At 46.8% G+C, this 12237-nt stretch overlaps 1 long non-coding RNA gene across 1 annotated transcript; it reads right to left on the bottom strand.

The window, feature by feature from the left end:
- Position 1: 1 nt before the first annotated feature.
- On the bottom strand, positions 2–11937 carry LOC114897757. The gene is made up of 6 exons (XR_003794260.1): positions 10563–11937; positions 7879–7999; positions 6569–6703; positions 4734–4792; positions 1318–1393; positions 2–869 (listed from the first exon to the last, which is right to left on the bottom strand). It is a non-coding gene; the product is annotated as an uncharacterized LOC114897757 (long non-coding RNA).
- Between the last annotated feature and the right edge of the window lie 300 nt (positions 11938–12237).

The following is a 12237-nucleotide window of genomic DNA, read 5'->3' on the forward strand; positions in this document are numbered from 1 at the left end:
TCACCTCCTAGCTCTGCAGCTTGGTCAGCAGGATAATAACAGTAACTGATGTTTATCGAGTGCCAGGCACAGTGCCCAGCAGATTAGCCATATTCATTCATTTCACGCCACAAGTCTAAGGCTTAGGTGCCGTTATTACTCCCATTTTACAGATGAGGAAACTGAGGCACAGAGAGATTAAGGGACCAGTAAGTGGTAGAATGGGCATAGACTGAGGACTTCCCAGCTTAGCAGCCCCTGTCTTTAACAATTCCCTCCCCCGACCACCACACAGTCAGGGACCGAGTGCCCCAGACAGGCCCGGCTCTGCAGGCACACAGTAGGGCCTTGGTTTACAGATGTGCTGTCGCTGTCTTGAAATTCTTGACAATTTTTTAACAAGAGTCTCTGCGTTTTCATTTTGCACTGGGTTCTGCAAATTACATGGCTGATCTGCCTCTGGATATCAAGATAAATTTGTGGGGTGATTGTGAGATTGGGGGACAGCGACGTGTGCTCTGTGCCCAGTGGCTGGGCCTATCGCCGTGAAGCAAGGGAACTGAGCTCCACCGGCAGCCCCTGGAGGCGGGCAGTCTGGCTGACAAGCCAACGACTGTGACTTCGATCCCTCCCAGGTTCATTGTTAAGCGCCTGCCCGGAAGGAGATGACAGATCCACACACAGATGGACGAGCAGATGCCAACCGTCCTCCCTTCATTACGGCTCTGCATCTTGTCACTCAGCTCCCCCAGTCGCTGTCAGATGGGTGCCCGGGTACCTGAGAGTGATCATCGCCACAAACCTCCCGATCTCGGAGACATCCCCGCTGCCACCTCTCATCGTGGCCTTGGTCCACAGGAGGCTCTCAGGTCCAGAGGAGAAGCACAGGCCTGGTCAAGTCACAGGGTCAGGAAGCAGAGAGCTGAGGCTCAAACCCACAATCCCTACCTCCGGTCCGCGCTCTCCAGCCCCTCTGCCTCTCTCTGTACTGACGCACCCCTTGCTCAGCGTCTGCCCATAAAGGCAGACACAGGCAATGTGGCCCTGCTGCCCACGGAAATTTCCCTTTGACCCCGGCACCCCTCAGGACTAGGAGTGGGTGACGGCAGAGGAGGAAGGAGGAGGGGCTGGGTGCACAGGGCACCAGCCGTCACTTACCCACCCATTTATCTGCCTGCCTGGCAACCTGCCTGTCTGCCTTTTCTCCCATCTTCTATTTATTTATCCGTCAATCTATCTTTCCGTCTGTCTTTTCATCTCTCACCTGTCTCTCTATGTGTCAGAGCTGCCCATGGTCCTCACTCTCTCATCCACCTTCAAGCAGGAATCCGAACATACCTGTGCCTCTGCGGGCCCTCTCCTTCCTCCTGCAGTTGGTACAGCCCCACCTGTGTCCTGGAACTTGCACCTGCCCCTGCAGGTAGAGACACTGGGCTTCAGAGAACCCTACAATCTATAGCAAAATTATTATCATAAATGGCCATGGTTTGGACACCCACACTCTGTGGGTTCTGCACCCTTTTTTTCCCTCGGCAAACGTTTTCTGAGCACCTGCCGTGTGCCGAGCACCGTGATTCGGCCCTGATGTTAGGTCAGACAAGGCAGCCAAGGTCCCTGAGAAAATGAGTTTCCACTGGGGACCAAACATAAAAACCATCCATCTTTTCCACATGAGAGAAGCTAGGCTCAGAGAGGCTAGGTGTCTTGCCCCAGGTCACACAGCCAGTGAGGGGCGCAGCTGTATCAAACCCTGGCCAGACACCTCCCAAGCTGGTCTGTCTTCTTTCCAAGACGGTTGCCAATGGTAGCTTTGCCCAGAGAGGCCCTGCAGAGCCCAGAAAGGTGGCAGGGAGGCAGGGATGGGTGGAGGTACCCGCCTCAGCTGCTGGCAGGTCAGGATCTGACTCTCCAGGGCCACACACTCCATCAGCTATTAATCCCTCCGCTCAGCTGTGTTTTTCTATAGCATCGTGTCCCCCGGGCACTGTGATGGGCAGGTGGTTACTACGAGCACCATGCTCGGGAAGGAAGGGGTGCATGGCCCCCAGCATCTCTCCCAGAGCCAGCTTCAGACTAGCCACAGGCCTGGAAGGAAGGTCTCAGAGTGTCAGGGATGGAGAGGGACACAAAGGTCATCAACTCCACCCCCACCCCTGTCCTGTCACCTCAGAAAGAGCATGAGGAATCTTTACTGAAACACGCTTTGAAAAAAGAGCCATTTTGGTCTAGAACAGAGGTGAGCAAACTTTCTGTAAAGAGCCAGGAAGTAAGTATTTCTGGCTTTGCAATCATACAGCGTTGCAACTGTTCAGCTCTGACCTGGGAGCAGGAAAGCAGCCACAGACAATGTGTAAGCGAACAGGTGCGGCTGTGACCCAATAATTCTTTATTTACCAGAACAGGTCCCTCAGGCTGTACTTTGCTGACTCCTAGTCTAGATTCGATGCCAATAACAACAGCAATAATAATAATTATGAGAGTTAATATTTATTGAGCACTTACTATGTACCAGGTCAGATCTCATAATACCCTTAGGAAGTTGGGACTGTTATTCTTTCAAATTTACAGTTAAGGAAACTAAAGCACAGAGATGTTAAGTAACTCGCTTGCCCAAGGTATCCCAGCCAGTTAGTGGCAGAACCAGTCAGAAAGTTCTGCTTTACATCCTTTCCATCTTGTTGCTCAGAAGCCTATTGTCCTCTTTGACTCTCTCTTCCTCTCACACTCCACATCTAACCATGAGCAAATTCTATCAGCTCCACCTTCAAAATATCTTCACAGATCTGATGGCCATTCACCCCTACCCCTGCATCCACCCTGGTCTGAGCTTCCATCATCTCTCACCTGATTACTGCAGCAGCCCCCTCTCTTCCCCCCTTTAGAAACATAAGTTATTATGCTATATAATTTAGTTAGCCCGTCGCTCCTCTGCCCCCACTCTCCCATCTCTCTGACCTCCTCTCCCCTGTCTCTCCCCCTTCCCTCTGGTCCAGCCACCGTGGCTTCCTTGTTGTTCCTGGAATACACCAGCATCCCCCTGCCCCAGGGCCTTTGCACTGGCTGTTCCCTCTGCCTGGTATGCTTCTCCCTAGACATCACAGGGCCGATTCCATCACTCCCTACAAGTCTTTGTTCAAATCTCACCTTCCCCTTGAGACCCTCCCTCACCATCCCCTGTAATTCTGCAACTTTCCTCCCACTCTTGTTTCCTCTTACTCTCTACTTTTCCTTTTCCCATATCACCTATTACCTTTACTACACTATGTAATTTAGCTATTTATTGTTTTTATTTAATTGCCTGTCTTTCCACACTAGACTATAACTCCACAGAGCAAGGTATTATTTGTTTTGTCACTGACATTACCCAGCCCCTCCAGCTGCACCGGTCCACGGAGGGTGCTCAGTGATATTTGTTGAATGGATGCGTAAATACCGCCTAAGCCTTCCTTGTCCGATGTCTGCTATTTCCTCAGGCTCTGAGTGAGGATAGAGAGTTGAATGGACCACATGTCAAGGAAATGCCACTTTTGCTGGTTGCCCTAGAGAATGTCACCACTAAATTGTAGATGTCAGCCCCTGAACAGGAGTTTTCACGCTAGCTGGGCCTGCATGAGCTCAAAATAAGACGATGTTGAGTGTGTCTTTTTATTTGAGCACACCAATCAGGCCAGTCCTCAAGGAATAGGTCATCTAGCTCCATGAAATCCCTTGCCCTGCTCCTAGAACAGATCAAGAAGAGAGATTCCCGGCTCCCTTTGCACCAAAAGAGGCTGAAGAAATCCAAGGGGCATCTGGGGACCAGCAAACGGGGACTCTGTCTGAGGATCTGGGGCCAATCAAGTAACCAACTGATGAAGCTTGGGTATAGCCAAGCTGGACCAGAGGGGACAACAGGAAAAAGTATGTGATTTCCTGAACAGACACTGCCTTGGTCAAAGGCTGATGTGCGGCTTCCCTGGTGGCGCAGTGGTTGAGAGTCCGCCTGCCGATGCAGGGGACACGGGTTCATGTCCCGGTCTGGGAAGATGCCGCGGAGCGGCTGGGCCCGTGAGCCATGGCCGCTGAGCCTGCGCGTCCGGAGCCTGTGCTCCGCAACGGGAGAGGCCACAACAGTGAGAGGCCCGCGTAGTGCCAAAAAAAAAAAAAAGGCTGAGGTGGATCAGGCATGTTTGGAATGGCAAACATTCAACCATTTAATTCTTACACCCCCATAGGTACATCCCTGGCCGTCACCTTGTGCCCAAGCCCTGTTAATGACCCACTGGGTTGCCTTGGACAAATTGCCTGACCTTTTTGGGCTTCGATTTCCTCAACTCTCAAGTGATCTTTAGGACTCTGTCTAGTGAGGACAGTCTGTAGTTCTGGGATTCCATATCTGATCCATCACCAGTAACCTGGTACAAATATTAGCCCAAGCAGGGAAAAGAGAGAGGGAGATGATTCCCCACAGTATGCCCTGGCTACAGAGGCAGGAAACTGAGTCTGAATTCCAGTTCTATCCCTTGCCAGTTGTACAGCCTTACTCCCTTGTCTTCAGTCTCCACATCTGTGAAATGGGGATAATCATTTATCCTAAGGTTGTCAGAAATAGGTAAGATGATGTGAGTTAAGTGCTGATGGCAGGCTGGAGGTGGGTAGCTACTATTACAAAGAGACAGGGACCCTCAGTAGAGAATGAGTGTGACTCCAAGGCTTAAAAGGGAGCACCCGTGACCTTGGGTTTCAACCTGGGACGTAAATATTATTGCACTTACCCTTGTAGTTCTAAAAAGACACACATTCCACTTCAGGGGAAATCAAGAAGTATTTTTGTCTGGAGATTGAAAAGAGGCAACATGATAAAAGTAAGGCAAGGTATCCGCAATGCTTTGTACTATGTCAACTTTGTTAAGCTACAACTACATTTCCCAGCATCCCCTTTTCTGTAGTTCTGGGAATGAACCCTAAGTATGCTGGATCAGAGAAAAAAAAAAAAAATGTAGTGTTGGATCTGGCCAAATTCGTTGACCTGGATGCATTAAGCAGAGATTCTGGATTCAATGCATTAGCTCAGTCAGCTGGGACTGATTTTAATAGTGCTTGGTTGCGTGACTAAGACCTGGATACAAAGGTGGCCTACACTAAGTGAAGTTCTGATGCCAGCACTTGCCTGCTAGATTGCAGAGGAAGGTATCCAAAGGCTTAGGGGTACTGGAATGCTGAAGTGGATTTATCATGCAAGACCTGCTCATCCGCCCCCAACATGTGCACGCTGCCCTGCAAGCTGCTCTGCCAGCTGGGCTGTGCGACGCAGAAGATCTGATGATGCCTGAAGGGTCTGAGGTAGATAGCGATGCTGTATGGAGACTTAGGCAGGCCCCCTAGGCGAATCGCAGAACAGACTCGAGATTCTGGAGAAAAGCTATGCCACTGTCTGGAGATAATTCTTCTTCTTCTGAGACATGGCTTCTGTGCTGCTGCTGAAACTTGTAAGGAAAGCCTGATCGTGGACCACCAAGTTACCATGCCTTCTGAGCTGCCCATCATGTACTGGGTGTTGTCTGAGCAACCAAACCATAAAATTAGGCACTTGTGGAAGCCATTTCATCATAAGATAGGAGTGGCATATACAAAATCAGCTCAAGTAGGTCAGAAAGACACAAGGAAGTCACCTGAGGAAATACTCCAAACGCCCCCTCCCTTCTCAGGTTGCAACACTTCCTGTCTCTCAATCCACACATGTGGCCTCCTGTGGAATTCCCTGACAAGTTAACTGAGGCAGAAGAAAATGGTTCTGGTTTACAGAGGGTTCTACAGCATAGGCTGACACTACCCACAAAGGGGCAGCTGCGTCACCATAGCCCCACTCTTCGGGACTGTGATGAAGGAAAATCCTCCCAGTGGCAGAGCTTTGAGCAGGGAGCCTGATTGTTCACTGAGCCTGGGAGGAGACACGGTCGCAGGTATGGATCTACATTGATTCATGGGCTGTGGCTAACAATTTGGCTGCATGAGTCAGGCACTTGGAAGGAACATAATTGGAAAATTGCTGAAGTGAGGTCTTGAGAAGAGCTATATGCTAAAACTTTCCAAATTGGAAGATTGGGTGAATGTATCTGTGTCCTATGTACACACTCATCAGAGAGTGGCCTCAATAAAGGAGGACCTTAATAACTAGATGAGTAAAATGATCCATTTTGTGGATTTCAGTCAAACTCTTTCCCAAGACCTCCTTATCACTGCCCAATGGGCTCATGAACAAAATGGCCATGGTGGGAGGGATGGAGGTTATGCATGGGCTCAGCAAATTAGACTTTCACTCATCAAGGCTGACCTGGCCACAGTCACTGCTAAGTCCCAAGGACCAACTGCAGGGTCCAACACCGCACCCCCAATGTCGCACCGTGTTTGCTCTCTTTTACTTATCCAGACCCTTATTTTCGATATGGATTTGGCTCCCCATCCCACAGGGCTTTTGCCAAAACCACCATCTGTGGAGTTACAGAAAACCTTGATCACCATCAAAGCATCCACACAGCTTTGCTTCAAATCATTTATAGTAAGTAAATTGTGGCAATGGGCCCATGTTCAGTTAATTCACTAGCCTTACCATGATCTCCATCACCCTGAAGCAGCTGGTCTGACAAAATGGCAGAATGGCCTTTTGAAGGCTTGGTTATGGCATCAGTCTTGTGACAACATCTTGCAGGCCTGGGGCAATATCCTCCAAGAAGCAGCTGACGCTCTAAAATCAACAACCAATATACAGCGTTATTCACTTCATAGCCAAGATTCCCAGGTCCAGGGTGGAAATGCATGTGGCTCCTCTCACTATTATCCTGTGTAATCCACTAGCAAAATGTTTGCTTTCTGTCCCCATGACTTTAGGTTCTGTTGGTCTAGAGGTCTTAGTTCCCAAAGGAGGAATGTCAGGAGACACAACAACAGTCCCATTAAACTGGAGTTGAGATTGCTGTCTGCCCACTTTGGGCTCTCCATGCCAATGAACCAGTGGGTGTAGAAATGAGTCTCCATACTGGCTAGAGTGATTAATCCTGAATAGCAAGGGTTGCTGCTATACAATGCGGATAAACAGGAAGATACACTGAATTCAAGAGATCCCCTGAGGTATTTCTTAATATTCCCATATTCTGTGTTGAAATTCAATAAAAAAACACAACCACCCATTATAGGTAGAACAGCTGGTATCCCAGACCCTTAAAGAATAAACCTTTGAGTTACACCAAGGCCAAGTTTATTGCTGAGGGCAAATGGATTATGAAGTGGTTAGCGGAAGAAGAAAATTATAAATATCAACTACAATCACATATATGACCAGTGGAGGAAATGAGGAAGGTAACAGATTTGAGTATTTTTTCCTGATTTTATGTGAAAATATTAATGTACATGTTAATGGATTCCTTTTTCTCCCTCCCTCATTCCTCTATTATCTAACATAAGATGTGTTAACAGGAGCTAACTGATCATTCAGCATTTAAATGATGGGATACCTAATAAGGAGTTTGACTGAGCTAGAAAAGGTATAAACATCTCCCAAAGATGAATAAAGAGATTTTGTATCCATTTTGGGGAAGAAGGTTACTGTGCTTTCAATAGTACCAGGGATTATGTGAGGTGGAAGCATGATTTTACTAGGATATTAACTTGGAAGTTAAATATGGTTAAAAGAATATGTAAATGTGCCGAGCTGCTATGGGTAATCCATGGTGGTTTTTACTAGGTCAACTTAACTAACCTGGAACTGCATCTCTCAGAATCCCTTTCCCTTTAAGGTTCTAAGTTTTGTTGGCAGCAGAGAAATTTGCTTGGCATTTGGAAGACAGAAGTGAAGCAGCAGCCATGTTTGCGTTCAGAAGTTCACAGTGGGATTAGGCATGGTTGTTCTCACACATGGCTCACCACGTTGGGTGGGGCAGCTCCTGGGCCCTCAGCAGCCCTGCTACAAGTCCTCCAGGCTCTCCAGACCCCAGGTTGGGTGCTGTGCAGCTCCAGGGTGAAGTGTGTCGGCTTCTTCTGCAAGCTTGGAGATGGCAAGAGATACACACGAGTTCCAGTTCATCACTGTGGGTTCTGGCTTATTCTTTCAGAAGTCATTGTTTTTCCCACTGCCCATCCATCTTTCTGTCCCAACTGCCTGCCCAACTGACTTCAGGATTAGCACCAGAGGCAGAGGCCACAACCCTCTGTAGACTGTTTAACCAGCCCCCCAAATTGCATTAAGGTTAAATCCCTATAACAAATCCTGTATTCTTTAGCACTCTTATTTGCTCTGCTTCCTTGAACAAACCCTAACTGAGGCCATGTCGTAGGTTGGGTTCCCTACAAGGAGAGCCTGGAGTGGGAATTGCCATGTAAACGATTTATTGAGAGAGAGCTCTCAGGAGAAAACTGGGAGTGACTAAAACAGGTTGGGGGTGAGGAGGAAGCGAAATGAAGATGTAGGCTCAGCTAAAGTCTAGCTTCAGCCTAACCCCATGGGAAGTTCTGGAGCATGAATGACACCACAGAGTTGTCCCACCTAGAGAAAAGAGGGTCAGCACGGTGTACTTTTACACAATCAGTTATTTCCTAGGGGTACCCCAGGGAGAGGGTGTCATCTTCCAGGCATTTCTTCATGAAATGGCTCCTAGAGGCCAAGGGCAATTCTCAGGAGAAGAGGGCAGCTGTGAGCTATTAGCAGTCAACACACAGCAGCAGATGGGTGTACTGGCCTGGCAAAGAGGGTCAGGGTAAGGCACCAACAGCCTCTGCTACACATGGGTTTTCATAGTAGGAGACCTGGGTTTGAATCCCAACTTCACTACGTAATGGCTATGTGACATTGCACAAGTTTCCCAAATTCCCTAAACCTCATTATTCTCTTCTGTAAAATGGGAGTAATAACAGTGCATGACAGATATACAGCAGCTTAGAAGAGCGCTGGGCACATCACAAACATTCAATGAATATTAGTATTATTGAAGAAGAAGAAGTAGAAGAAGAAGAAGGAGGAGGAGGAGGAGGAGGAGGAAGAGAAGAAGAAGGAGGAGGAGGAGGAGGAGGTGGCAGGGGAGGGGGAAGGGAGGGGGAGGAGGAGGAGAGGAGGAGACGGAGAAGAATAGCTTAGAGTAGGAGTCAGAAGTCTGGGGTCTGGTCCTGGATCTGTAATCTACTGCTCTCAGTTTCCTCAACTGTAAAATGGGAATAACTAGGTAATAATATCTGGTTTCCCTGCCATGGAGGAAACGTCAGGGTAGCAGAATAATTACCCCTCCAAGATGTCCATGTCCAAATCCCTGGAAAGTGTGACTATATTACCTTGTACGATAAAAGGGACTTTGCAGATCTTAAGATGGGACAATTACCCTGGGTTATCCAGGTAGACCCAACGTAATCACAAGGGAGGCAGAAGGATCAGAGTCAGTAGTAAATGTGATCATGAACGCTAAAGGATAGAGTGATGAGAGGAACGGGCCGTAAACCAAGGAAAGCAAGTGGCCCCTAGAAGCTGAAGAAGGCAATGGAACGTATTCTCCCTCAGATCCTCCAGAAGGAGCCAGCCCTGCTGACACCTTGACTTTAGCCCGGAGAAGCTGATTTCAGACCTCTGATCTCCAGAACTTTGGGAGAATAAATATGTGTTGTTTTCAGTCACTAAGTGTGTGCACATTTATTACAGCAGCAATAGGAAACTAATGCAGGGACCGATGAGACAACATGTCTGAGTATCATAAACCATCCGGACCCATTCACCACTGTAGTCATGGCCCTGGGGTCTTAGAATTGGGACATGAGAATGAAGAAAACAGGCCAGCTAGATCTTACGAGATTTTATTGGCATGTGCCAAATCATGGGAGTTAGGCAATGCCCAAACCAAGCCTGAATCCGAAAGAAAGACTGTCATAAAGATTGTAGGCTCCAAAATTAGAGAAACTTTCCAAGTTCCCTCCCACCATTTCCATCTCCCTCTAAACACACCACTGATCCCACCCACACCCATATGACAGATTCAGGGAGCTGGAAGGAGAGGACACATCAACTTTTCTTCTGAGACGTCTTCCCTCTCTGCCTAAAATTTCAAATAGTCCAAACCAGACTCCTCCATGCTCTGTATCAAACCATGGAAGTCCTAGCTCTAGATTAAATACGCTAAAAGCCACAGAGGGGACAGGCCTTGCCAATTCAGATCCTTTCTTCTAGAAAGCTATGACCAAGCACTTTATTTGGAGGCATGTTTGATTAACAGAGGAAATGAAACTTCACTAGCTATATGACAGCTAGGACAAAGGAGGGCCACTATACTGGGCCAGGTACCAGGTATCTGGTCCATCAAAGTCTTCCTCCCCAAGATGCTGCATAGCAAGGATTGGGGGAATTTGGAAAGTTTGAGTGTTATCTGTTTGCTCAAGGGTCATTGTTAATTTGACTTTAATGTTAGACCTCTATATGATGAAGGACAATATAATTCAACAAGGATGCTACACTCACACTGGTCTGGTGCTTACTCTATATATTGGTCAGGTTTCCACTCTACTAAGGCTGTATAACAAACATCCCCAAATTCCCAGTGACTCACAATACCAAATATGTATTTCATACTCACAGATCTGTAAGTCAGCTACAGTTCAGTTGATTTTGGCTGGGTTAAGTTGGGTGCAGCTGGGCTCCAAGCTTTAGTAGGCATCGGGTCTGTCCCACACATCTTTATTCTAGGACCTCAGGTCTCAGGTTCTCTCATGTAGAACAGAAGCTCAAGAATGCTGGCAGGAACTTGCCATGGCTCTAAAAATCTTACCTTGGAACTAGCACACGATTATTTCCACCTATATTCTATTGGCCAAAGTAAGTCACATGGCTAAGTCCAAAGTCAATGGGAAAGTATATTCCCTCTATAGGGAAGCCATGGGAAGGATGAGAAGAAAAGAACTGAAGAAAAACAGTGCAATATAACAGTCCAGATAGAGTCTCTGATATTTTCAAGTGTCACCCCTCTCCCTGCTCATCCTTCCAGACCAAAACTGTCCTAGAAACAAAAGCTTGCTGGTACCCTCCTCTCCCAGTTCTATGGGGTTCCAATTATATTTCTACAAGGAGGAGATTGCTGTATGGAGCATCATCTCTGGATAGAAGACAAACAAAAGAGGTTCCTCAATGAAAGAGTTCATAAATATTATCTCACCCTAACAATTCACTGCACGGATGGGGAAGCTGAGACGCAGACATGTGCAAAGTCTTCTCAATGTCACAGAGACATTCAGCCCAGGGGCTCCAAAGTCAGCTTGCCCAGGTTCTAGTTCTGGTTCCATCAGTTATTAAGGTATAATCTTGGGTAAATTACCATAATCTCTCTGCATCTGTTTCCTCGTCTATAAATGAGGAAAATAATAGTTCCTACCTCACAGGGTTATTATGAAGTTTGAAAGCTGAAGCACTTAGAAAAGTAACTGATAGGTACTGAATAATTTATCGTCATTATCATTATAATAATTCTACATACAATTATTAGTCCAATAATTCTCCAATTACCACTCCATCTTAGGTACTTAGGAATTAGTTTCTGGTCCAAGGAGCTCCCATATCATGAAGGAGACAGAGAGAAATAAGCAAATTCACCATGTGAAATATTCTCCCGTAGAGGGAGTCACAAGGGGTAGAGGGTGAGTCTAATTTTGCCCTGAATGGGAAGAACAAAGACTAGGAAGACTTCCAAAAGGAGGAGTAATCTGAACCTAGTCCCAAATAGTGTGCAGAATGTTTTCCAGATGGACAAGAGGATAAAAGAGATTCCAGCAGGGGAAAGAGTAGGTGCAAAGGCACTGAGGTATGGAAAAGTAGCTCAAAGTGTGTTTGGAAAGTGTGAGCAATTCCAAATAACTGGATGATCTGTTGAATAGTGTTAGGAGAGAAAGATGAGGGTCAGATGTTGGAGAGTTCAGAATGCCAGGTAAGGTGCTTGAATTCCTCCTATTGGCCTGTGATCTCAAACTTTTCCTCATAAGAAGCACTAAAGGCATATGGAAGGAAATATTGCCTGTAGGGGTCTAGACAATGGCATTTCTTTATATACTTTGAAGTTTCCAGTATTATCTTAATTCCTATAAATTTGTATCTTCTTAATGTTATACCTATGTTCATTTACTCGCTTAACAAATGTTTATTAAGTGCCTACTGGCACTTAGAATACCAGTAAATAAAACCAAGATTCTTGCCCTGTGGATCTTTTATCCTAGAGGGGCAGGGGAAAATGTTGGTTTATTGAAAGGCAATAAATAATAATG

Source organism: Monodon monoceros, unplaced genomic scaffold, assembly GCF_005190385.1.
Source record: "Monodon monoceros isolate NGI ecotype Baffin Bay Population unplaced genomic scaffold, NGI_Narwhal_1 Super_Scaffold_18, whole genome shotgun sequence".
NCBI classification, from domain to species: Eukaryota; Metazoa; Chordata; class Mammalia; order Artiodactyla; family Monodontidae; genus Monodon; species Monodon monoceros.